We start from the raw sequence: 27,898 nt of genomic DNA on the forward strand, positions 1-27,898 counted from the left end.
ACATTAAAATTAATTTAAATACTGTTTTGGCTATTGCTTTTATCCATGAATTTTCAAATGTTCTTTTTCTAAGGAGGCTAGAAAAATTGTGAAGCTCATTATTATTATGTTTTTATTTTATTATTTTTTATTCAAATGGCTAAATTGTGACTGAGAAAGTTGAATGTGCTGGCCAGATTGTTATTTGCCTAATAAATGACAGTAGTTATTTAAATGAACCTTTAAAACTTTAACAGATTCCTTTTTTATGATATATGATGTAATAAATTAAATTTTGAAAGTAAGTATTTTTCAAATTTATTTATTCTAAATCTTATAAAGGAAATACTTTTGGTACATCAAAACGTGTGGTTATTATGATCATCCAACAAGCTAATTCAGCTCAAAATAGTGATTAAAATGTCAATAAAATGCAGTATTAAAGTCTCATAATTAAATAGAAAACAAGGCATATTACTGCAGAAAGGTCTAGTTTTTGAGAAAAAGAACCACCCCTCACACCTGGCTGGCTACGGTCCTGGAAATATAATATATTTTAAATACAATATTTAGTAAAACTCAATTTTTTTAAACACATATTATGTTCACTTTATAATAAAAGTAAATTAAACAATCTTAAACCAAACCCTAATTATAAATTAAGTACATGTTAACTACGAATAGCATAATTATAGAATTAAGTTGTTACATTTTATAATTATACTGTAACAAGCGCACCTTAAAAATAAAGGATTACCAAATATTGTATGATTATGTTAAAGGCTGTAATTGTCAGTGGCTGTAAAGAGACCTGCAGCCAGTGATTCAGTGGCTCGATATATGGTTTATTTAGATATTTGTTGGCTTATTGTTTTAGTGTGATATACTGTTAGCTGTCAACATCCATTTGTGCTATTGGGAGAGACAATAGTTGTCATACCCACTTCTGCATACTGTATATGTCTTTAGTGTATCTGCACTTTTTTTCTCTGTATGCTGCCACTTGTCACACATTACTGGTACTTTGCCACTTAGAGTCAAAGCATTACTGTCAATGACAACAGACTAAGCTAATCAGGTACTAATGAGTAATCTGAAGTATTTTATATGATACACTAAAAATGATTTTTTTTTTTTGAAAACAAGTGAAAAAACAACAAAGGATGCATTTGATCATAAAAATGTACATACGTTTGCACAAGTTTTGCAATTCACCAGCATCATGTCAAGAGGTAAGATAATATAAATTACTGTATGATTATAACATTATAAAGTGTGTGAGACTATAGGGTGTACAGATCTTGCTGTGTGCAATTGCACTTTTAATGAATCCCTTTCATTTAGCAACACATTGTCATTAACGTTGGCTCTTTTAGACATTGTCATGATGATTGTTGTAAGCATTCTTTTCAGAACAAAACAGAAGACAAGATATGGCTTTGAAACCACACATAAACAACACATTTAGATTTTTCCAGCAAAAAAAAAAAACTAACAAAAAAAAAGGACTTTCATATAGACCTAAAAAGTTATAAGAAGCGATAATAAAAGAAGACTCTTGCATGTAGCCCCATTAAGGACACAATATCTAATTATGTACTAACATTATCTCAAATGTTTCAATGAATGTTCCAATCCAGAGGAAAGTTATTTTAACTAGTGACACAGAAAGTGTCCAGTGTACTCCCTCAATTTCCGTATTGAAAACACCAAACAAAGTTTAGTATTTTTTGCATTTTATTACACTCATGCCCATTTTTATCATTACATGATCTCTGTTAAAACAAAATCACATGACTTTTTTGAGACTCAAAAAATGGGGCTAAATGTGATTTATGCATTAAACAGGGTGCTGCGGGGTCTTAAAAGTATTAAAAGTTGATAAATCAATTATGAGACAATTAAGGCCCTTAAAAGGTATTAAAAAGTCTTAATTGCATTTTTACAAGGCCTTAAATTTGTTTAAGCCTTGTCCAGACTCCCAAAAAAGCATAAATATATGTATTTTCCTCCTAATATTAACAAAGGCATGCTCAATCCACGTGATTGGTTTAGGCCGGGGCAAACCAATCAGCCCCTCAGTCAGGGTGATGTCACATAATTTGCGAAAAATGGAAGAAGTTAATGTGTCCCTCTCCACACGTAGCGAAACAGACGACAATGGGAAAATGCGTACTCCTGGTTGGAAAACGACGAGTTTAAACAGCGGCTGAAACCTGTCGCTGAAAACAACCGCATAATTTATTCTTTCAATCTTTGTTTCCTTTGAGCTTATCTCAGCTCCATTGATTTATTTAAGTGTAACTGTTTATTAACAACTGTTTATTAAGTTAAAGGTCCGATACTTTTAGAACTTATAGCGGTGATGAGGTCTTAAAATATTCTGAGAAGGTCTTTAAAAATTCTAAAAAAGGTATTGAGATTACCTTTAGGATTTTCTTTTCGGAAACTTTAATTTGACATAACTCAGCAATTGAAAATAAGTCATGCTTACGACAAACATCTAATTGCTCAACGGAAGGTTGAATTGCAAACTTTTCTAAACTGAATTTTGATGACATTCCGAATTCTTGGAAGTGAAAACCACTATGCAAATAAAAACGCGCCAAACAAATTCCATGACTTTTTTCTTTTTTCTTTTTTCTCTCTCTCTCTCTCTCTCTCTCTCTCTCACAAATTCACAAATTCACAATCTTAAAAAACAGATGGGATTTAGACGAGCCCCCAATTTCTGCTATTTGTCTAGGGGTCGATCACAACAGAAAAGAAAAAGAGAGCCAATACCAGAGAGAACTTGAATTTAACAAGCTTTATTACATGAGATAAGGATATATTTTCAGGGGAAGACCAGGTCAAAAATAATGAACAAAAATATCTTTGTTTACCAACATCTTACCCAAAGAAAAATTATAAATAAAATACCTATCCCTTTCCAAAACAATAACAAACATACAAAAAAAAAACAATGTGCCATCATTTCTGGTGTTTCCGCCCAGTTATATATACATAAATACTGTTAAATGTGTTTCCATCTTTCCATCAAGTTTTCTTATCAGAAGATAAAAACTTTATCTCAGTTTTTTATGCACATTTTCTGAAATGTTTGCACATATTGGGTCTTTCAAGGCATTTCTTCAATATAATATTCCAAAATGTGCAAAAAAAAATGGTGAATGAAAACATAGCTGGTCACAGTTCTTGCATTTATTTCCAAGATGGATGTCAACCTGAATCCAAACAGTTTTTAGATTTTTCGAAACATTTTAAAGCAGATGCTGCAAATAAGTCAGCTTTGATCCACGTTGATAAACTGGCATGAACACAAAGTCTTTGAAAATGTCTCTCTCTCTCTCTCTCTCTCTCTCTCTCTCTCACTTTCTCTCTCCATCTATCCAGTAGCCACTCACAAGTTCCCATGACATCATATGCCGCCTTTGAGTTCCTGGCCTGTTGCTCATTGTAGCCTAGGCTATTCATTGCGTCTCACACAGAAACACTCACACACATGACCTCATCGCTGGCACATTCTCCCCAGGTTTCACCTTGCACCTCCCAATCACATTCCCTTTTCCCTCTGGCCGTATTAACACTGAATCTGGCCTCTTAGTCTCACTCCACCCATTCAGGGTTCATTGTCTCCCCCTGGACAAAGTAGCTTGCTTGGCCCTGCTGAAGCATCAACTTTCACCCTCAGATGTGACGGCCCTATTGCTGGTACTAGACGGATGCCTGCAAGGTTAGAATTGGTTTCAATTGTAGTTTCAGCCATAAGAGGGTTTAAGCCTGAAATGACTTGCAAGCATATAAATTGACAAGTTACTCTGAAACTTGAAATATATACAAATTAGGTCAATGAACAAACTAGAAGGCAAGCAAAAAGTCATGTTTGGTAAAATTCAAGTCCTAATATTTAAGTTACATTGCTAAATCTGTGTAATAAATGGAATTCATGCCTCAAAGTAAAAAATCTTTTACTTTAAACCATTTTGTTGTGCTTTTTGTTAAAGTAAGCTATGGTGTTCTGTGCATCACCTTACTCTCCTTTTTTGCTTGAATGAATATAACTGTATGTTGTATGGATTTTGTCTGAAGAATCGTGTTGTGAATGTGAACATTTTGCTTTTCAATTTTATGATTATTATTCTGTAGTGTACTCTACAGAGAGAAAAAAAAATTGTTTTATAACCTTTTCACTTCTTTCCCAATTTTAAAAATCAACTTTCCAAAAATTCACTACGGGTCAAAAGTTTGGGGTCAGTAGGACTTTTAAATGTTTTAAAATAAGCTTCTCACCAATGCTGCATTTATTTAATCAAAAATACAGTACAAATTGTAAAATTGTGAAATGTTATTGCACTAATTTAATTTAATGATTTATTTCAGTGATTTTAAAGATAAGTTTTCAGCTTTATTACTCCAGTCTTCAGAGTCACATGATCTTTCAGAAATAACTCTTATTATTATTATTATTATTATTATTATTATTATTATTATTATTATTATTATTATCATTATTATCATCATCATCATCATCATCATCATTATTATTATTATTATTATTATTATTATTATTATTATTATTATTATCATCAATGGTAATAGCAATAAAACCAATAATGACTAGAGTAATAATTTCATTTGAAACTATATACAAGTAATAAATAAATATTTAAAAAAATAAGTATTTGATAATTTAATAAATGCCGCCTTGATAAACAAAATACTTTTCTTAAAAAAAAAAAATAAAAAAAAAAAACTGACCGCAAACTTTTGACCGGTAGTATAAAATAAGAAAACTTTAATGTAAAATTTATATATATATTTTTTCTTCGTAATTATTTGACTTTTTGTTTTACCTTTTTTAGAGACCGTTGTAGTATTTATCATTATTAATGACATTTATTTAATTTTTTATTCACTCAGTAATTTTATTTGTATTTTCTGTTTATTTATTTATTTTTGTTTATTTTGTTTTAGACATTTCTTATATTATTAATTTGTTTTATTGTATTTTATTACTTTTAAGATGCTGTAAAAGGCTTTTACACGTTCTAGAAGGTTTACCATTCCATATACACAACGCGAGAGCACTGTCCAGCCTATGAAAAAAATAAATTAGGGATAAACACGGGAATATTTTATTACTTTTAAATGTAAAAAAAAAAAAAAAGCTTTGTTTGTTTTTTTGTTTGTTTGTTTTTTGTTTATTTGTTTGTTAGCACACTATAGTATATAGTGCAAAGGTACTGTAGGCATTTTCACAATATTGTCTTCCCTGTTGCATAGCGTACTCCCAGAAACAACTTTTCTGGTAGGTTGAAACTAATTTAACCTAAAAACATAACTCAAACAGCTTTTGTTGACTGAATGAAGTCATGCCTTGACATTAAGAGAAAAAAAGCCTCTTAGCTGTCTGTCATCACTGCATTACTGCATAATAAGTCATATTAAAATGCAGCTAAGGCTTGCAAGGTCAACATGAGGTCAAAGGTTCAGTATGCTTCTAGTTGTAACCTTTGCTTTTTCATCCCACGTCCTGAAGCCAGATATAAACTAGATTAAAGCACATCTCTGACAGATCGGCCTGGATAACAACATCTGTCAAATTGGGTTCTCCTGTAGATAAGGAGATGTTCCTAATCTCAAAGACCATCTTAAACCCCCCTTCCAGTCATACATATAGCACCCCCTTTCCCTAAAGGTTGCTTTCGGCCAGACTCTTTTTTTTCCTCAGGATTGCTGAATTATTTATTTTTAGGATACACGTTGTGCTCCACATGATGCGGAGCCTCTTGATTCTGTTTCATGCTTTGCAGGAAGCAAGGAGCCAACTAGACATTTAATCACTCAGATGCGTATTAAAAGCGCAAGAGCTTTGCATAAATTATAGAGAGAAGTAAATGTGCAACTATTGAAGAAGCAGGTTGATTTATTTATTTTTTTTCCCACAGGTTAGACAATTATACCCTTTAGTGAAATGGGTAATCCAGTCTGACTGTCTCTGGCCAGATTGTGAAGGATCTCTTCATTCTTCCTTCACTGCAACCATTGCTGCTTCTTTCCACTCTTCCTTCATTTTACTCCTCAGTGGACCCCTTTTTCCCCTCCTTGTAAGTAACTTTAATTGTCCTGGGAAAGTCATGGTTGGCCTCCAGGGCACAAAGCTCTCGTTTCTAATGAATGTTCCAGCGAGGGGATTATGAGCAGCAATGGGCAGCCATGATGTAAGAAGTTATGACAGAAAGAGTTTGATTCTTCTTTTTGATTTCAGTGCAAATTTTCAGAGAAACAATATACAAACACAAGTATCAGTCATGCTTTTATGCAGATTTATAGATTTTGTCACTATCTTGATTTTTAAAAATAAAGGTTTCAAGTAGGGCTTCCCAACACAAACTTTCAGTGAAAAGTCTGTAATGGAACCATTTTGTTTTTTAAAATCATATTTACACAGTACGCTACAGTTGTCTCCATGGCCATGTCCACACTAATACATTTTTTTTCTCATGAACCAGAAATTGAGACTTTTATTTCAGTGTGTTGATGTACTTTGAACTCAAATGCAATATTGAGTAGGAGCTCTGGCTTTCTTTTTGAGCATTATTCCCTCATAGCAAATTAACAGTAAGAGGGGTGTGGTTAAAGGGGTGGTCCAGAGTGTATTTGTAAGGCTTTGTTGTGTTTATAAGATGCAAAGCAATGTGTGCTCATGCTTCATTTGTAAAAAAATCATGTTGACATGAAAACGACTGTCATATTTTCTAGTTCCTCTAAAGGTCCGCCCTCAAGAGTCTCTGATTGGTTAGCAAACATAATGTTCTGTGATTTACTGATCGGTTCCACATCACCAGAAAGTGTTGCGCCTCTACAAGCTCAAGCTTTTGTGTTGTGTAAATACCAACGCAATCTCACGGCAATTCGTATCTTTTTGATTTAGTGGCTAATTCGTATGAATTTGTACGATCTATTTAGTACAATTTAGTACAATTTGCTCATCATCCAATGACGGTTGGAGTTAGGGGTGGGGTTTGGTGCCACGCCTCCTTTTCTAAATCGTACATTTCGTAGGACTGAACTCGACTGAAATACCCACTAAATACTTACGTTTCCTCGTGAGATCAGGCTGGTAAATACTCTCAGCCAGAGTAGCTGTTAGCCGTATCAGTTTGGGCCTGAATCAGACAGAAAATAACACAGCTGAACCTCTTACCTGCTCTCTAAAATAAAATATGACGAGTGTCTTTCTTATATATTCGAATTATTAGCATGTGTAAGTAATATGAAACGTTCACATATCTTTTGCAAAATGATGTATAATGCAGGGAAAGCTGCTGCATAGAGAGACACTGTAGCGTTGCTGAAGATTGTGGGTGTTTACAGCGGTTTGACAGATGAATATGAATTTGTAGCTAAATGGTTACCGGTGCCAAACAGCATTTCCAATTGTTTACATGCTTGAACATGTAATAGATCAGTGTAAACAAATAAAAACACTTACAGGTTGTGGCTCACAATCCACAACTTCTATTATGGTCAGAGGAGTTTTTAGCCGAAACCAGCACTAAACAGGGAGAGATTCTGGAAGTTCTCCTTCGTCAAATGCTAGCTATATATTTTTTTGAAATTCTCTGGAACAAGCACTTCTCTCTTTGTGTCATGTCCTATGGAAGTCCAAATACAGAAACAGAAGATGCTCTGGAAATTGCAGCGTCTGGACGGCATTTGAGCTTTCTCTGCTGCATTACAGCGTTTCATCGCCTCTGGCTACGCCCCTTTGCTGCGTGGGGTGTGTGCGCATGGTGAATGCACATGAGGCATTTGTGATCTCACTATCCCGGATGTATTTTTTTTAGTCCCTAAAGTTTGTTCGCTGTAGGCTTTTCTAATCTACCTCTGTTAAAGCCAATGTCTCTCTTTGCATTGATTGTCCTTTATAAGGGATTTATAAAGCATAAACAGTCCTTGTAGCTGCAGTTATAAACTGCTTACTAACGCTTATTAATGTAGAGTTAAAGAGCCCATATTATGGGTTTTTGAAAATTCCCCTCCGTGTAGTGTGTAACACAGCTCTAAGTGAAGTGAAGTATCCAGCTAAGGCTTAAATCTGTAAGAATACAGTGTTTAAAACGGTTGATTCATCTATAAAAGAGTCGACTCATAGTGCTTCAAACGAGTCGCCTTGATACCGACTCATTAGGTGTTTCGCCATGACGTACGAACGAAACCAAGTTATTCACGTGCACGCGCAAACCCGGGAGATTTCAAACCTGAGGCCCCGCCCTCTGACGCAGAAACCCAGACACACACACACACCCACAAACACACGCACACCCACAAACACACGCACACAAACATGCCGGTCGATTGAAGTCACACTGCAGATGGACATTATATTGAGTCTCTACCCAAAGATGAAACATCAGCATTATAACCAAGCAGTTGGAAACTTCTGGAAGCTACATGCTACAAAGAATACTTCATCTGAGTTTGTTAAAGGAAGGATCAGTAAAGAGTAACTGATGGACGTCAGGATGGGTTTCTTCCATTTCTCAAGTGTAAGTACGTGCGGTTAAAGTTGTTGCCTCGTTTACTCGAGCTTGCAAATGTATTTAGTTGTGATTTGTTACTTGTAACCGCGTGTACTGTATCAGGTTAACTGGATATTTTATCTTATCGCGTGCAAAGTCACGTTAAAAACGCGACGCGTGCTGTTTGTTTATGGAGCTCCGTGCTAGGATTCTGCTTCCGCGATTTATTCGGAAATTTATTCCCGCGCCGCAGAAATCTGGCGCGGGGACAGCCGCGGGAATAAATTTCCGAATAAATCGCGGGAGCGGTCGGTAACGGGTTTAATTTGGGACGGGAGCGGGCTGTCTAGCAATATCACGGATATTGCTATGCGAATTAGAAAGAGAGAGTCTGCGTGGTGCTTGTGTGTGTGTTAGTGCGCACGCGCGCGTATGAGAGAGAGCGAGAGAGAGCGAGAGAGAGAGAGAAGCAGGTCGCACACCAGAAGCGACGCTCGGCGGCGCGCCGCGCAGCGCCACGTATTTTAGAATTCTAATCATAGGTTTCTATCAGGATACACACACCGGCGCCGCAAGTCGGCGGCTGTCGGCGGCGCCCGGCGACGGCTCAGGACGCAGTTCATTTTTCAGCCGCGCCACAGAGCGCCATCTGATTAGTTTCATGTTAAATATCATTCGAATGTGCGCGTCTGGTGTGCGATACTTTAATCTGTCATGTACGCGCCGTGTCGCGGCGCCGAGCGGCGCTTCTGGTGTGCGACCTGCTAGAGAGAGCGAACGAACGAACGAGCTTTGTGTGCTTTGTGCTGTGTGTGTGTGTTTATACTTGGCTGTCTGGACTGTATACTGGGTGATTTTTGGTTGTGTTCTCCGCTCTAGCAGGACCGGGCGCGGCGGGCAGAAAACGGAGCGGGTTCTCAGGCTAAAACCTGGCGGGTGCGGGCGGAAGCGGGAGCGTTGTCATCCGGAGGTGTGTGTGTGTTTTTGTGTGTGTGTGGTATGGCGAGTACACGACTGTCTCCTTCGTTCGGTTATCCGTGGCACTATCCACTCGCCATAGTGTGGCAGCTAAACTCCACGTCTACACTATCGAGCGTGTATGAACTGTGATTACTTTTTAAATTGCTGATTAGCTATTGGCCATTTCCCTCTCTGACTGAAGGCAGTCGACCAATCGCGACAGACTGTCATCGGTCCAATCAGCGCAGATTAGCTCCGCGCTAAGGAGGGGTTTGGGAACAAATGAATCACTGGACGATTCATACAGGAGTCGCTGGGATAATTAGCTAAAAATAAATGCAGATTATAAGACCATGAAAGTGTTTTTTGACCTTGCATGCATATTAGACTGTTGTTGGAGACCCTTACAACCAGGATATGACCCTATTTCATGTATAATATGGGCTCTTTAATACTTAAAAGATAATGAATTCACTAGATGCTAATGCTCAATAAATGATTCATAGTGTGTAGTTGTAAAGTGTTACCATTAAAACTACTGTAGAGTAACAATTTTAATAAATATTTTCAAGTTGTATTAAACAAATCATTTTAATCTTGGTTTCCACATAAATATTTAGGTGTATTTAACATTGATATAATGAAAATGTACTGGACTGTATAGTTCAGAAGCCATGTTTAGCATCTCAACCTGATCAAATGTGCACACCTATTTTAGCCCTTTTACAAGATTTAAGATAAGTCTTTTGTGTCTCCTGAATGTGTCTGTAAAGTTTCAGCTCAAAATACCCATCAGATTATTTATTAGACCTTTCAGAATGTTGGGATTTTCTGCTCTAAACACAATGTGGCTGTTTTTGTTGCCTGTGCCTTATAATGCTAGGTCTCCCTGCCCACCCTTTCCATTTGCCTGTCAGAGTGTGCCGCTATCTCCGCATCAGCTGCATCAGATAAACAGCACAGTGACGGACATGAAGCAGATGTCACGTAACGTTTGTGAGAAATATTACAGTAAGAACTTTCCCAATGATTATTTGATGTGTTTGCTGTATCATTACAAAGTTCTAACACACTCAGATACACACACACACACACACACACACACACACAGGGCACACATTTAAATTTGCACTGTTTTTGCATGGCAAATGTGACAAGATAAACATTAATATCCACTGCTGTATGGATATCCGTTATGTTCATGTACATAATAAACCTGATTTATTTGGTTACAAACCAGAACTGAAGCGTCTTCTTTTATAATTGTACTGACACACAGCTGTGGTGATAAGGTAAAGACAGTAAAATTGCTGTAATTCATTACAAACATGCACTGTTTTAAAAATGTTTAAAAATGTAAAAACTCATTCTTGATTAAATTTGGTGATGATTGATGATCACAGCGAGCTTAACAGATCTTTTAATCCCAGTTGCTTTGCGCACGTCCTGTCTTGTTGACATGATTATACTTGTTACCATGGAGACATGTTAATACGCAGCTGTCAATCAAATTGGTGGGTGGGGAAACTGCACTCCTACATCACGTTGCGGTCGGCCTCAAAATGGGAGGGATTAAGATCCTATTTTATCGTTAGTAAATTTTAAAAAAGAGACTTAGTGTGTTTATATCACTCCAAAATGAAAGTGGACACACTATACCTCCACACAGTTCTGTCCAAACAGCTTCCAAAAGATGATTTTCATTACAGGTGCCCTTTAAATGTATTTTATACAGTATTTCTATTTACATCACGTCTGCTCTTTCACAAACCAAAAAATAATAAAATCATGTGGTGTGTATCTGAGTACACTGTTCAGTGTTTGGCACTCTTATGTATGTGTATCCGTTGTCTTTATGGGTTACTGAAGGGATCACATGAGGCCTGAGTTCATGTCTGAAAGAGAAAATGGGAGACTAGGAAGAAAAGAAAAGTAGAAGCAGAAGAAATGGTGCGCAGAAGGAAAAGAGTGTTCTTTAGCAGCGAGTCAGATCAGAGATCAGCCATGAGCAAAAGCTTTTCTGCATCCTGTTCAGCGCTGGGCTCCAGACAGCCTGCAGGGCCCCCCACGCAGACAAGCAGGAGTGTGTGTGTGTTAGGAGGGAGAGAGAGGCAGAAATGAGGAGCACAGTTGAGCAGCATGCAACAATGTGTGTGGGTAGTACTGTAAGTGTGCGAGAGAGAGAGAGTGAGAAGGAAGAGAGAGAGAGAGAGAGATGTGGTTAAATTAGCTTCAAGTTGCCAATTCAAGTGCCTGTAACATCTGTGATGCGCTCATACAGACATCTTTTATTTTCTTTGCTTGTTAATTCATTAATTTCTTGGTTTTTACTTTATTTTTTTGGTCACCCTTTCTTACCTTGGTTTATTTATTCAAGTTTGTTTCTTTGGTCATATATCAATTTGCTCATGAGTTCATTTGTTCTATTGGTTCAAACCTGTCTTTGTCTTGCATTATTTCTTCTTTCAGTTGTTTGTTAATTTATTCAATTGTTCATCCATCCATTAGTTCATTCATTCATTGATCTTTTTTTTTCTATAAACCTAACCCATTGTTTTCACCATTTCTTTCTTGCTTACTTCCATCTTCCATGTATTTCTTTTGTCTGATCTTCCATTTTTTCTGTTGTCCTACTGGTCATTCATAAAAACTATCCTTCTTTCTTTCTTTCTTTCTTTCTTTCTTTCTTTCTTTCTTTCTTTCTTTCTTTCTTTCTTTCTTAATGAAGTTTGTTTCTTTGGTGATATATATCAGTTTGCTCATGAGTTAATTTGTTCTGTTGGTTCAATCCTGTCTTTGTCTTGCATTATTTCTTCTTTTAGTAGTTCATTCGTATATCTGTCCATCTTTGGTCATATATCAATTCATTTATGAGTTCATTTGTTCCATTGGTTCCATTAATTGTTTGTTCTTTCTTCTTGTTGTGTGATCCTAATTTCTGCCCATTCTTTATTTCTTCAATCCTGTCTTTATTTACATTATTTCCTCTTTCATTTGTTTGTTTGTTCATTGGTTCGATTGTTCATTCATTCATTTATTCATTCATTCATTCATTCATTCATTCATTCATTCATTCATTCATGTTTTTTTTTTTTATATAGACCTAACCTATTTATTTTCTCATTTCTTTCTTGCTTACTTCCACCTTCCATATCTTTCTTTTGTCTGATCTTCCAACTTTTAATCTGGACATTCCTTCCTTACTTCTTTAAATTCTATATTCTTTCCTATTCTTATTCTTTCTTCCTATTCTTTCTTTCTTTCTTTTTTCCACTGTCTCATCTTTTGCTTCCTTCCTTCTCAGCATTCTTTTTCTCCCTCACATCTTTTTTAAAAATAGGGTTTACCAAAGGAGATGGGCAGGGTATTGATCCTCCGCAGATGCGGATACAATCGCAGCTCCGGGAAGAGACTGAAGGGCAGAGAGATCTTGATCCAGAATCTCCTCATGTCTTCATGTATTTACCTTCACTAATGCTGCAGCCCCTTGGCATTGTCTACAAAATCTGTCATGCTCCCACACTTGCATTCCTCCACCCATCACTCCAAACTCATTACAGAATAGTAGAACAGAGAATACTTTTCTCAGCACTCTACCATGTGCTACAGTCCAATAAATACTGGGTTATTTCAACTCAAATTTGACTATAGTATAGACATAAACATACAGGGTTGAACGATTACATTAATTAATTAACCCAACAGTTGGGTTTGTTCACATTTTACCAATATTTGTGTTGAATAATCATTTTTGGATGTAGTTACAGTTCCAACAATTGAAAAATGAATTATTACCTGACAAAAGTCTTGTCATCAATCTCAGTTGTAAAAGCAACAAATAATAACTTGAAGCAACTGTTGAACTGCATCCCAATCATCGCAAATACTGCAGAAGACCTATTGGAACCCGCATGGACCCAAGATTCCCACTTTAATCAGTCAAGTTTGGTGAAAAAAATGATGGTTTTGGGTTGCATTCAGTATGAGGGTATGCGAGAGATTTGCAGAGTGGATGGCAACATCAACAGCCTGAGGTATCAAGACATTTGTGCTGCCCATTACATTACAAACCAAAGGAGAGGGCAAATTCTTCTGCAGGATAGCGCTCCTTCTCATACTTCAGCCTCCACATCAAAATTCCTGAAAGCAAAAAAGGTCAAGGTGCTCCAAGATTGGCCAGCCCAGTCACCACAATGAATATTATTGAGCATTTCTAGGGTAAGATGGAGGAGGCATTGAAGATTAATCCAAAGAATCTTGATGAACTCTGGGATTCCTGCAAGAACGTTTTCTTTGCCATTCCAGATGACTTTATTAATAAGTTATTTGAGTCGTTGCAGAGATGTATGGATGCAGCTGTCTAAGCTCATAGGAGTCATACACAGTATTAATTATTTTTTCACTGCATCATGACTTTGTATTCTACACTGTATTATTTCTGTTAAGTGAAAATACTTTTTTTCTAAGCAAAGTCAAACTTACTGTCTTAATTAAATAATTAAAAATTAATCCATGATCATATTTTATTTTGGTAATATAAAAGTAATTTAGAAGCCTTTGCTTTTCAGTCATTCCTGATACCAAGTAATCAACTAGACGTCAAGTTTTTATTTGTTCTTCCTAAAACATGGATAGACGACAAGACTTTTGTCAGGTAGTGTACAGCCACACTGTTGAACAACTGATGAAATATCAGTTTTTGTTTCGTTTTGTTGTTTTGAACCAGTGTGGTTCCTCTGAAACGGCACAATACTATACCACAATACCATAAACCCTCCAACCTTCAGAGCGTTTGATCTCTCAAATATGTCAGAAATGTTTCCATACTTCCCTGTGATGGCAGCGGCACCGGGGTGGACCTAATCCAATAAGATATGGAATTAAATTGAAAAGCACAAGGAGGTGAAAAGCTGATTTCTGCGAGGAGGGGAAAGTAACGGAGGAACAAACAGACCGATCAGGGGGAAGCTTCTCCTGTGGCGAGCAAGGGATGCCACATTGTGGAGAAGAGTCTCGCAATGGAGATGCCGCTATTGAAAAAGTGTACTTATGATTGAAAAGGTTTGGTTGTGGGGCTTATGTCACGGCTGTCAAGTCTATGTAATGTTGACAGGCCATGCCTTTTTTGCCTCTCCCCCCCGCCTCTACCTCCCTCCTACCCCATGCTTGACAGCGCAGCGTGCAGAGTGTGGGAAAGGGCGGCCCAGGCACGCGCCAGATAAGATCACACAACAAACTGCCGGGGCCTCTCCAGGGAACGCCGCGCATGCTTTCAGAGGCAAACAGGCTCCCGCTGGCACGTAGAGAGGGCCTCCCATAGCCTGGACACACACGCACATACACTGGCTCGCTGTTGTAGGGGCCCTTGAGAAGAGGGACGAGTATGTCATCTCTCATTTCCCGTCCGTTCACCCGCCGCTTTCCCCCCTTCCCAGTGTGAGTCATTTTAGTTAGCAAGTCAAGCATTTTTTATTCACTGTTTGTCTTTGAATGGTTCTTTTGACTGTTGACTGTGTTGTTCTGTTTGGTGGCACTCATGGACCCCTCAAGCGACTTCCTGTTTTGATCTATTCAAATTGGGTTCCTTTTCTTTTGACGCTTTTCATTTTGTCTTTTTTTCCGTTTTCACTGGAAGGAAAAAAAAAACACTAATGCTCATGACTGTGGTCAGACCTCTATTGCTTACCTGCTACATACTTATACTCTTCACAGAGATCATTTAATGCAATAGTTGGCAGCAATCAGCTTTTTTTAAAACCAAAAATCACTCGTTTTTATTTTTACATGAGCGTAATGATTTTTAACAATAACCTCATCAGTTTACTCTCTATTTCAGAGGTCACCACAGTAGAATGAACCGCCAACTATTCCTGAATATGTTTTTACTTTGTAAATGCCCTTCCATCTGCAACCCAGTACTGGGAAACACCCATACACTCATACACTACGGCCTATTTCATTTATTCATTCATTTTCTTTTTGGCTTACACGTTTTATCAATCTGAGGTCGCCACAGCAGAATGAACCACTAACTTATCCTGCATTTGTTTTACACAGCGGATGCCTTTCCAGCTGCAACCCAGTACTGGGAGACACCCATACACTCCCATTCACACACATACACTACAGACAATTTAGCTTACCCAATTCACCTATACCGCATGTTTTAGGACTGTGGGGGAAACAAGAGCACCCATAGGAAATGCAAACAGAGATATAACATGCAAACTCCACACAGAAATGCCAACTCACCCTGCCAGGACTCAAACCAGCGACCCTCTTGCTGTGAGGCGACAGTGCCTTAATTTCCTTAATTTATTTTATTATTTTTTTTTTTTATTTATCACAACCGAGTATCCTGCAGAAACAAACCAAGCAACCAGAGAAATATTGCATAAATTGCCATCAAGCTTTTTAAATTGTCTCTCTAGCATTGAAAAAACACTTGAAATGTTATATGATAATATACGCTCACCGGCCACTTTATTAGGTACACCTGTCCAACTGCTTGTTAACGCAAATTCCTAATTAGCCAATCACAAGACAGCAACTCAATGCATTTAGGCATGTAGACATGATCAAGATGATCCGCTGCAGTTCAAACCAAGCATCAGAATGGGGAGGAAAGGTGATTTAAGTGACTTTGAATTTGGCATGGTTGTTGGTGACAGACGAGCTGGTCTGTATTCCAGAAACTGCTGATCTACTGGGATTTTCACGCACAACCATCTCTAGGGTTTACAGAGAATGGTCTGCAAAGGAGAAAATATTATGTGGGCACAAATGCCTTGTTGATGCCAGAGGTCAGAGGAGAATGGCCAGACTGGTTCGAGCTGATAGAAAGGAAATGGTAACTCCAATATCTACTCGTTACAACCAAGGTATGCAGAAGAGCATCTCTGAACAAACAACGCGTAGAATCTTGAGGCGGATGGGCTACAGCAGCAGAAGACCACACTGGATGCCACTACTGTCAACTAAGAACAGGAAACTGATGCTACATTTTGCACAGGCTTACCAAAATTGCATAATAGAGGATTGGAAAAACATCGCCTGGTCTGATGAGTCTCGATTTCTGCTGCGGCATTCGGATGTTTGGGTCATAATTTGTCGTCGACAACATGAATGCATGGAACCATCCTGCAAGGTATCAATGCTTCAGGCTGGTGTTGGTGTAATGGTGTGGAGGATATTTTCTTGGCACACTTTGGGCCCATTAGTACCAATTGAGCATCAGGTCAACGCCACAGCCTATCTGAGTATTGCTGCTGACCATATCCATCCCTTTATGACCACAGTTTACCCATCTTCTAATGGCTACTTCCAGCAGGATCAAGCTCCATGTCATAAAGCACAAATCATCTCAGACTGGTTTCTTGAATTTGACAATGAGTTCAGTGTGCTCAAATGGCCTCTGCAGTCACCAGAGCTCAATCCAATAGAGCACCTTTGGGATGAGGTGGAACGGGAGATTTACATCATGGGTGTGCAGCTGACAAATCTGTAACAACTGCATGATGCTATCATGTCAATATGGGCACAAAATTTCTAAACAATACTTCCAGTACCTTGTTAAGCTATGCCATGAAGGATTAAGGCATTTCTGAATGCAAAAGAGGGTCCAACCTGGTACTAGTATGGTACCTAAAAAAGTGGTGACTGTATATACAAAATACCTAATGAATTTCTATACTTCTACATATTTTGCAATATGAGACCTATTGTTTACATACGTAAATTAAACTAAGTAAAGTATTTCTTTCCAATTTTTTGATTATGCCATTTGGATGCTGATTTTTATGATATCACTTTGCATCTCCTCTACTTGTCAGGTTTCCTGTCCAATCAAGGGCTCTCTAGAATCGAATCTGAAGTATTCCGCCCCCTACATTATAAATAGATGCTATAGATGTGGCTGAAATTAGTCACTTCTTCACACGATGACTATCTCCTAAAGGCTGAATATGACAGTAGGTAGGGAAAAAGAATGATTCAGACAGTGTAAATATGCTTTCCATTGGAGGAAGGATGTTTGGTTACGTGGTAGTGTCTGCTGCAGTCCTGACACACAATAGTACAGATCATTGACACACAGCACAAAACACATCCGAGCCATTTGAATTCTACACAGATTCCTATATGTTATATTTCAGTGATATAGGAAGAGAAGTTCGACTGTTGGTCAGATTGAGCATTATTATTAGACTGCTGCTACCAGAACCTGGCAAATACAGCTTTGGTTTGCTCAATTCTGGCTGAGCTGTGTTATAAACAAATGGCTACTGGCAATTTAAAAAAGGGGGGTAAAGGGGGTTACTCTCTATATACTGCCCTGTGTTTCTGTTTCAGTCTAAATTACAGCAACACACTGAAGAGGTCTGCATTTCATCCTAACATTTCAGGGAATCCTTGATAAGAATTAATGAGTGTTATGTATTTTATACAAAGTATCACAACATTCTAGTGTCCGGCTAATGTCAACCTTATACAAAGTATCACAACATTCTAGTGTCCGGCTAATGTCAACCTTATGGGTGTAGTTTTAGATTTCAATTTGTGTAGATTGTTCCAAATTGGACAGTTTTCATGTTGTAGACAGTAATAAGTACAGCAGCTGCAGTTATTTATTTATTTTGAAAATCTCTAGCGATTTTGCAAAATAGCTGCAGCAGGCACAAACATATTATGCAGCAGGACTAATATCAGGTGCTGCAAAAAAACATTGCGCTTTCTGTAGCCATAGTACGGCAGCAAAGTTCCTTAGGACAGAATGAGATTATTATTCATGGTAGGGCTGCACGATACCTTCAAAATCTGATATTGCAATATATTATTTTTCTGCGATAAATATTGCGATATGGTTATTTACATAAGATAATTTGATGGTTTTCTACGGAGTCTAATAGTATTCAGGTAAAGAAATAAAATAAAAACACTACAAAAAATGTTTTTATTTACTTTGTTTTGTCTCATTTCTGGTACAAATATTCTTTTTTTTTTTGTATTAGTTCCAAATAAATACAGTAATTAAATACAATTCTCAATTCAACTCCTGGTCAACTATAATTCAGACTCAACATTGCATATCTTGTGATGTGATTGTAGCAGATGCACACATTGCGATATCGATGATGAAATGATATATTGTGCAGCCCTAATTCGTGACAATATTGGCTTGATAAATAATGAGTTTGGAATGTATAAATGAATGAATAAGTGAGTTAGGAATCTTTGAAAAATTAGTAAACATTTTATTTATTTATTTATTTATTTAATCATTCATTTTGCACGTAAACTGTGCTTTAAAATATTTTTTGTATTAGAATTATTTAATCTTTAAACGGATTCATTTCTCTCGCTTGTTTTTATTTTTCTTACTTTTTTCATCTATCTATCTATCTATCTATCTATCTATCTATCTATCTATCTATCTATCTATCTATCTATCTATCTATCTATCTATCTATCTATCTATCTATCTATCTATCTAGTTGTCTGTCTGTCTGTCTGTCTGTCTATTACACATTGCGATATCAATGCTGAAACAATATTTTATGCAGCCCTAATTTGTGGCCATATTGGTTTGGAAAATTGCAACTTAAATTTTTTTTATTGGTCTCCGTACATGATGTAAACGGATTCCCACACTTCTTGAAGGTAATTAAAAGTACTTGAATTTCATAAACATGTATTCAAGGCCTGGAAAGTACTTAAAAACAAACAGAGGTCCTTAAAAGTGTTTAAATTAAAGTTGTTTATGGTTTGATTTCCTCAATTGTCGAAAACAGTATAACAAAACTAAGAAATTATTCAATTCAAAGTCTTAAATTGAAATCTTGTACAATAACTGACAAATAATGCACATTTTTATTAGTTTTTCTTAGTCATTTCAATGCATTTGTCACAACACTATTTACAATCACTATTTCACAATGCTTTTACTGAATCTTTAGCTTTTGTTACTAAAATCAAAATACAGAGAGCCACTTGCGTCTATCTGCTGCAAAAAAATATTAAAAATCATCCAACGCAATCTCACGGCAATTTGTATTTTTTTTGCTTTAGTGACTAATTTGCATTATTTCGTACGATCTAATTTAGTACGATTTGCTCATCAACCAATGACAGTTGGGCTTAGGGGTGGTGTTAAGTGCCATGCCTCCTTTTTTTAAATCGAGTGAACTTGTATGAATAAGCCACTAAACTGACAAAACGTAAAATACTTACGTTTCCTCATTAGATCAGGCTGGAACATCACGCGATGTCTGCAGAAGTCCTTTTTGGGGGAAGACAAGCAGACATTATCACTGTTTGCACTGGGTCAGTCCCGCTTGTCACCAAGGTAGGTGATACACAGACATACACACACTAATGAACGTTTTGAAAACTAAAGTTTGTTGTACAGTTGCTGGTTCATTTTCGTTATTTGTAATGGTTGAATTCATATCAGAAGTGAACCGCACCCGAGTTTGCACAAACCGTACCCTAGAGCCACTCCTTCAGGTGGACTCAGGTACGGTTCACAAGTGCAAACCTGGGTTAAGAAGACAACGTTCACACTAGCTAAACGTACTGTACTCTGATGTCAAATGAACCTGGGTGCGGACTAAAAGTGTTAGTGTGAAAGCACCCTCAAAAATGGCTAAACTAATCTGCTTAACTCTAGGGGATTAGTAAAATGAGTCTATTTCTCCAAATAAATAAATAAACAGTGTAGTGTTACTTTAAGGATTCACCGTTATACTATGCGTTATAGTATGATGTGTAAACTTGACAAGGGGAGAAATCAATCCATCTGCCCGACATAATCGTCCATCTCTTCTCATCCACAGTCTCACAACTCATATATTTTCACCCTTTCTATCATGTTACTGTATGTGTTGTGCTACGATGCCGCACCATCCTCCTCAAAACACGAGCAACACACTTACTGCTACATTTGACAAAGCCATTTTGTCTGCTTTATGTAATTCGCATTTATGCATTTCTTAATAAATGTTTTTAGGCATCTTTATGAAAAGCAGCCATACAAATGTGCACGTTGGTGAATGTTTCCCTGGTGTCCTCTTTTCTGAATGTCTAAATACTTCTCCAAAACCGAATTAGGAGGCAGAGGTCAAGAGAGATACACTTATCCCAGAGCTACGTGCTCTCTTTCTCCCTCTCTCTTTTGCACACAGACAAGGAGAGCTCACTCATACAAAGAGAGTTTGAGCAGCTATTCTCCCAGGTACCTTCTCCTTATGGCAAACACTGCACACCCACACACACGCCTACTTGCGAAGATACACACACAGGCCAAAATAAAAGACCAACACACAGACTGACAGGCACACATACTGGGAGTTGCGTATTATCAAACGCGAACACTTATTCGGGGCACAAACAATATGAGCATTCACACGCTTGATGCTTGCCGGCATGTCAGAATAGATTTCCTTCCCTTTAACTAAATATTTACATAGGTTTGGACAGGGGTCAGATTGGTGAAAACAAAACAGAAAGTTCTTTCCTTTGGAAGACAGCTACCCACACAGCAATATCTTTAAGGTATTTGTGTATTGGTATAGAGCAGACAATTAAAAAAGTACAATTCTGTCATGATTTATTCTCCTTCCTGCTGTTTTAAATTCATTTGGTTTTTGGTTTTCTGAGAACACGAAAGTGAATGTTCTGCAATGTTTTTGCCCCTGCATCAAAATCAGTGGGGTCCAGAATTATACAGTATTTACACTCACCACTTTATTAGGTACACCTGTCCAAATGCTTGGTAACGAAAATTTCCAATCAGCCAGTGACATGGCAGCAACTCAAGACATGGCATGCTCAAGACGATCTGCTGGAGTTGCTATCATATCAAAATGGATCAAAATCTCTAAGGAATATTACCAAAACATTGTTGAATCTATGCAATGAAGGATTAAGGCAGGTCTGAAGGCAAAAGGGGGTCCAAACCGGTACTAGCAAGGTGTACCTATTAAAGTGGCCGGTATGTGTATATTCTCTGAACGTAAGTTTCAGATGCATTTGCAACTGGAATTATTCATAGAAAATAATAAATGATAATACAATTACAATATTTGTATAACATGTCTCAAAATATTGAACTTTATATATTAATAATGTTTTTAATTGTTTTGGAGAAAAGTTTGGGTGACATTTTAATACAGTAGAGTGAAAAAACCAGCTGTAACATTCATTAAAATATCATACACTATATGAGTTTAGAACAGCACAGAGTTCAGTTCAATTCATTTTTATTTATGTAGCGTTTCTATGTAGATTGTGTCAAAGCAGCTTCACGCAGAAGTTCTAGTAAATTGAAATTGTGTCAGTCTAGTTTTCAGAGTTAAAGGTCAGTTTAGTTTAGCTCAGTGTGGTTTAAGTTTCATTGCTGAATGTACAAAAACCGAAGAGGAAATTAATTGATGCGCAGCTCCACAAATCTCAAACCAAGCAATCGAGCCAGTGGCAAGGAACAAATTTCACCAATTGACAAATGTGGAAGAAAAAAAAAACTTGAGAGAAACCAGTCTCAGTTGGGCACGACCATTTCTCCTCTGGCCAAACCTCTTGTGCAAAGCTGCAGTCAAAAGTGAGTAGATCTTCATTAATTGGTTAATTTTCTTCCCATTTCATGCTGATTTTAAGAAACAAAATTTGGGTGAGTAAATAGAATATATATATATATATAACATTTTAATACATTTTCCCATTGGAAATGGGAAATCCATTTGGATTTTTGTGCTATTTTTAGGCGTTGTGGTGCTTGATTTGCTTTACTTGTTTTGGTACCAATCTGAAATTTTTATTTATTTATTTTATTTTTATTATAAATATCATTGTGTACACTGTAAAAAAAAGTGACTATTTACTTTATAACAGGTTGACCTTATTGGAAATGAATAAAACTGTTATAACTTAGAACTGTCAAGTTGGCCTAAGTTGTATATTTAGGAATGTTATTTATTTACTTACTTTTTAAGCAATGGATTTACTCACTTTTTTAGGTAAGGTCAAATTATCGCTTTAAAAGCAATACGTTCACTCGCTTATTTTTGCTGCAATTTGATTTTTAGAGATATGTAACAGACATGTTACCTTTGTCATTCTATGCTTTCCATAGATGAAATCACTAAACGAGTTTAGAAATGGCAGTTCACTCCGCTGTGGTGAACCCCAATAAATCAGGGACTAAGCCAAAAGAAAATGAATGAATAAATGAGTTTGAAAACTTTGTAAAATCGATCGATCTATCTATCTATCTATCTATCTATCTATCTATCTATCTATCTATCTATCTATCTATCTATCTATCTATCTATCTGTCTGTCTGTCTGTCTGTCTGTCTGTCTGTCTGTCCGTCCGTCCGTCCGTCCGTCCGTCCGTCCGTCCATCCATCCATCCATCCATCCATCTTTCCATCTATCTGAAGGCAAAATAATAAGCCCTAATGTGATTTTTTTCTTCTTTATCAAATATTTTCCAAATGATATTTTACAGATCAAGAAATTTTTCACAGTATTTCCTATAGTATTTTTTTATGGATAAAGTCTTATTTGTTTTATTTTGGCTGGAAACAAGGCAATTTTTATTTTTTTAACCAATATTATTAGCCTTTTAAGCAATATTCTTTATATGTTGTATATCTATTAAAATAACCTATTCTTAACCTAGTTAAGTAGAATATCTAGTGAAATATTATGCACTGTCATCATGGCAAAGATAAAAGAAATCGCTTATAATAAATTAGTTATCAAAACAGTTATGTTTAGAAATGTGTTGAAAAAAAAGTATTTCATTTAAATAGAAATGTAGGAAAAAATTACAGGGGACTAATAATTCAGACGAGTAATAATTCTGACTTCAACTGTATATGTGTATATTAGTAAACAGGCTACGCTAGCCAATGACTTCCAAAATATTAAGAGGGGGAAAAAAAACAGATAAAAACAGTTTTTCGCTTAAAAAGCACAAGTATTATATAATAATAAAACCTACCAAACAACAACAATAAATTTGCCTAAAACAGCAAAATGTCACAGCCAGCTCTGGTTTGAGAAACGTGGGGTCAGTGGAAGGTCTGCTCTAATGGGTGATCCTGTGTGGGGTAATTGGGGCCCTGCAGATCAAACGGGAACCTTCATTAGCAGAACTCAAGGGGCCACTAATCCACCATGTTCACACACATAGGCAGAACAGAACGGATGGGGTTGATGAGGGTAGAAGTGTGCTGAGGGGGTGCACCGCCTGGAGCCCGCCTCGACGGGCAAAACATCTCGCCCATAGATCAAAGACCCTCGACATCTCTGAGCCATCCTGAGAGAAAGAAGGGAAGAAAAGCGGTGGAGAGCCAGTGCTTCTAGTGACTGGCACGGTGTAATCCCCCTCGGGCGTAGACAAGCCGGGTCAGTAAATTTATACTCATTTTTCTGTAATGCTGAAGGTTTATGTCTTCACTTATGCTCTTTGATCCAAAAGGAGGCAGAAATGGAATGGAGGGGAGAGCGATGACAGGAGGTCCGGCTCCTAATTATCCCAGAAGTTACTGTGTTAGAGGTAAGAAAGGGCTGCAGCCCCTTCCTCCGTTTCCTGTCTTTGTTGCTGTTTTGGGGCACACGGAATTAGCACCAAGCTGATTTCCAGCCCTACTTTACGGTTTTCTCACAGAGCCAGGCTTGCCCGGTCATCTGGAGATGTTTTCATCTTGACCCTGACCAGGGGGGGTGGAGAAAGGTTCAGGAGCCTTGCTTAATTGCCAATTTGTGATTCAGTTGAGCCCCATTGCAGACGGGCACTCAAGTAAGAAATGATTTGGCCCCCTTTCATCATCCGCCCCACCCTGTCACCCGCCCAATTTTTTCCTCCCTTCCTGCTTGGGTGTCTCTTTCCAGTTTCTCCTTCTCCCTCTCTTGTCGTCTCCTAACCCATGTTTTGAATCAAAGCTAATGGGTGGTCTGTCGTCTGCGAAGGCAGTTTTTGGTTTCCCAAGCCCTGCTTTTCCGTGCTGAGATTCTAATTGCCAAGAGGGTGACCTCCTCGTTCCTTTAAAATCACACCATGCAGAACGTTTATTTAGGAGGCACAGGGGAGAGGAAGAGGCATGGACACGTGGCCTTGGCCGCCACTTCAAAGCCTGGTCATAGAGAGGAGGAGGGAAGAGGCGATGTTTAAAGATTGTATGGGAGAAACCGAAAAAGCACAACAGTGGCATAACAAGACCAACAGTCCTGATCCACCACACTGCTTTTTTGACCAAAGCACATCTTTGGTTTAGATGTTTTGACGATTCAGTCAAAAAAGTGAGCAAGTGTTCTTAATGATAGTGCCAGACAGCCACCTGTTTCATGCACTTTCACAGTCACAGTGGAGTGAAGAACTTCTTGATGTTCATCCCAGATGAGTCTAACAGATGGAGAGGGGGAAACGACACAGGATGTTGTACTCACTGATCAATTGTCAAAAGTGGGCGTTGCGTGACTCATTTTTGTCAGATATTTATATTTTTGTCTGGATAAGAATGTACTTGATATCTGGAAAAAAAAAAAAGTCTAAAAGCCAGTAAGTACTGTTCAAAAGTTTGGATTTGGTAAGTACACTTTTTCAGAGAAAACTTTGAAAGTATTAGTATTATTTTTCCCTGTTTAACAGAAAAGATTTTTTCAACACATTTCTAAACATAATCATTTTTAAAACTCATCTCTAATAACTGAGTTATTTTATCTTTGCCATGATGACAGTAAAAAATATTTGACTAGATATTTTTCAAGACACTTCTATACAGCCTAAGTGACATTCAAAGGCTTACCTAGGTTAATTAGGCAGGTTAGGATAATAAGGCAAGTTATTGTAAGAATAATTTATTTTGTAGACTATCAAAAAATTTAGCTTTAAAGGGGCTAATAATTTTGACCTTAAAACATTTTTAAAAAAATTTAAAACTGCTTTTATTCTAGCTGAAATAAAACAAATAAGACTTTCTCCAGAAGAAAATAATATTATCAGACATACTATGAAAATTTCCTTGATCTGTTAAACATAATTTGGGAAATATTTTAAAAAATAAAAGAAAAAAAATAAAAGGGGGGCTAATAATTCTGATAGGAAGATATGAACACTCTCAATAAACACCCTAAAACTGCTTTACACATGAACAATTCATTCTTGTTCAGTGCTTACTTTCTCCAAAGTTACAGTATAGCTTAAAGAAATGTATTTGCATGCGTATTACAGTTCATGCTCATTTAAATGGCTATCTATTGTTTATGTCATTCTCAATAGTTGTTGTTTTTTTTTTTTTTTGTTTATTTCTGAACTGTGAAACACTGGCCAACTTCAATGTTGAATTTTGTTAAATGCATGTGAGAGCTGTACTGTACTGTAGAGTACATGCCACACTCAACTAAGTCAACAAGCCACTTGATCGATTTGCAAAATACAAATATGTCTAATCAAAACGAATGGAACAAGTTTAGTTCTGTTAAATGATTCACTTTAGTTGTTTGAAACTAAATAAAGAAACAATGAAATGAATTAGCCTACTTGGAACTTGTTGATTGAATGAGATTTCCAATAAAATCTCATACGAAGAAGTGACTGCACATGCTTAGCTCAGACGGAACTTTTGAACGGGCTCTATGCACAGCTAGAGTTTTAAAACTAACGATAAACTTCCGGTGAAAGCTTAATGTGACTTTTTTTTATTATATATGATTTTTTAATTTCACAAGGTTGTTATTACAGCATCAATGTTGTAATGTAATTACAATACATTCAGCCAAACAGACTCACAGTAGGCATTCATTTAGCTGTTCAAGCATAAAACAAGATGAAAGACAATTGTAACCTCTAGCGCCCGTCAGTAGCAACAGGCTAGTGCAGGAATTCCATTCCAAATTCTGTCTTATTTCAAAGACATGGTGAGGGGAAATGGAATGCAATGCAGTGCTTCGTGTCCGATCTGAGACCCACTTCATATCGTATATTTAACAAGCAGTGAAAATTGCTGATTTTTAAATAAATCAGATCTTAAATGTGAAAATTTTGTAAAGGAAAGCACTTACCGGAAGCCCTTGCGCTGCCCTTGCGCTGTCTGTGTGCAAATTGCCCATTTTGTTGCCCATTCTGCCCAACAAGTAACTTGTTGCCTTGGTTTAACTTAACTGCCAAAAGATACTTTGAGACATATGGTGGGGATGTGAGGCAATTTAGCTATATTGGTAATTTGGTGAAATCACAGTGAGCTGTGATTAAAAAAATATCACAAATATTTGTTTATTGTTACAAATGCATGTTCACTTATGTTACTGTTTTTTTTTTGTTTTTTTTTAGTTTGTTTAGTCAAGACAATGTTTCACAATTCAAAAGGGTAGTTATAACAGATTCATTTTTTTTTAATTAAAACCAAAATGGCAAATGTCTGATCATCCATGTTCATGTTTGTTTTTCTGGTTGTCAGGCCAATGTTTGTCTTGGTTGCTTAGTTATATAATTATTCTATATTGTTTTCCATGTCTTTTGTTTTAATTTTAATGTATTTTAAAATATAATTAATTCCTGTAATTCAATTCAATTCAATTCAGCTTTATTTGTATAGCGCTTTTACAATGTAGATTGTGTCAAAGCAGCTTCACATAAATGGTCATAGTAACTGGAACAGTGTGGTTCAGTAACTGGAACAGTGTGGTTCAGGTTTTAGTGTTTAAGTTCAGTTCAGTTCAGTTTAGCTCAGTTCAGTGTGATTTAATCATTACTGAGAGTTTAAACACTGAAGAGCCAATTCATCGATGCGTAGCTCTACCAATCCTGAACCATGCGAGGCAGTGGCAACAGCGGAGAGGGAAAAAAAAAACTTCACCTGATGGGAGTGAAGAAAAAAAACCTTGAGAGAACCAGACTCAGTTGGGCACGACCATTTTAATTTCTCCGCTGGCCAAAAGTCTTGTGCAGAACTTCATTCGTCGTGGTTTAGGCTGGTAATGGCAAACCAAAAATTTCAGCAGTCATAAATTCATTCCTGTCACATGATTCTGCAGAAATCATAATATGCTGATTGTATTGCTTATGAAACCTGCTGAAGAAAACTTAAATCAAATGTGGAAAGCTTGGTGATTTTTTAAAGTCTCTTTATTACACTGAAAGATCGAAAGAACAGCTTTTATATGAATTATAAATCACATTTTAATAGATCTATTGCATTATTTTAAATAAAAAATTTGTGTTGCCCGTAAATGTCTGATATGTTAAAATATAGATCTCTCAAATAGATTTGTTTGATCTATTTCAGGATGCAGATGACTCCATCACACTATTTTAAGTGTGTTTACATGCAACAAAAACGACCATTTGTCTCTGCTCTTAATAGTTCAAAAATCAATACCATTTCCATCTTACCCACAAAACAGATGAGGTCTTATAACCAATTAGAATCT

General features: G+C 36.9%; 1 long non-coding RNA gene across 11 annotated transcripts in view; it reads left to right on the forward strand.

Moving 5' to 3' along the window:
- Positions 1-27,898, forward strand: part of LOC137490239 (uncharacterized) — a 139,526-nt gene that overhangs the window by 94,881 nt on the left and 16,747 nt on the right. For 2 of the 11 annotated variants that reach the window (XR_015493922.1, XR_015493929.1), the window contains one exon: positions 5,931-6,494. The exons of 2 other annotated variants lie outside the window; for them this stretch is intronic. This is a non-coding gene — a long non-coding RNA (uncharacterized LOC137490239). Of the gene's footprint in view, positions 1-5,930; positions 6,495-10,350; positions 10,863-12,771; positions 13,885-14,132; positions 14,698-19,707; positions 19,810-23,660; positions 23,876-23,948; positions 24,027-24,137; positions 26,888-27,898 lie in introns of those variants that run through there. 7 more of the 11 variants (XR_015493933.1, XR_015493924.1, XR_015493928.1 and 4 more) reach the window with 7 other exon arrangements.

The sequence above is a fragment of the Danio rerio genome, chromosome 6 (genome assembly GCF_052040795.2).
Source record: "Danio rerio strain M-AB ecotype USA chromosome 6, GRCz13ab, whole genome shotgun sequence".
NCBI classification, from domain to species: Eukaryota; Metazoa; Chordata; class Actinopteri; order Cypriniformes; family Danionidae; genus Danio; species Danio rerio.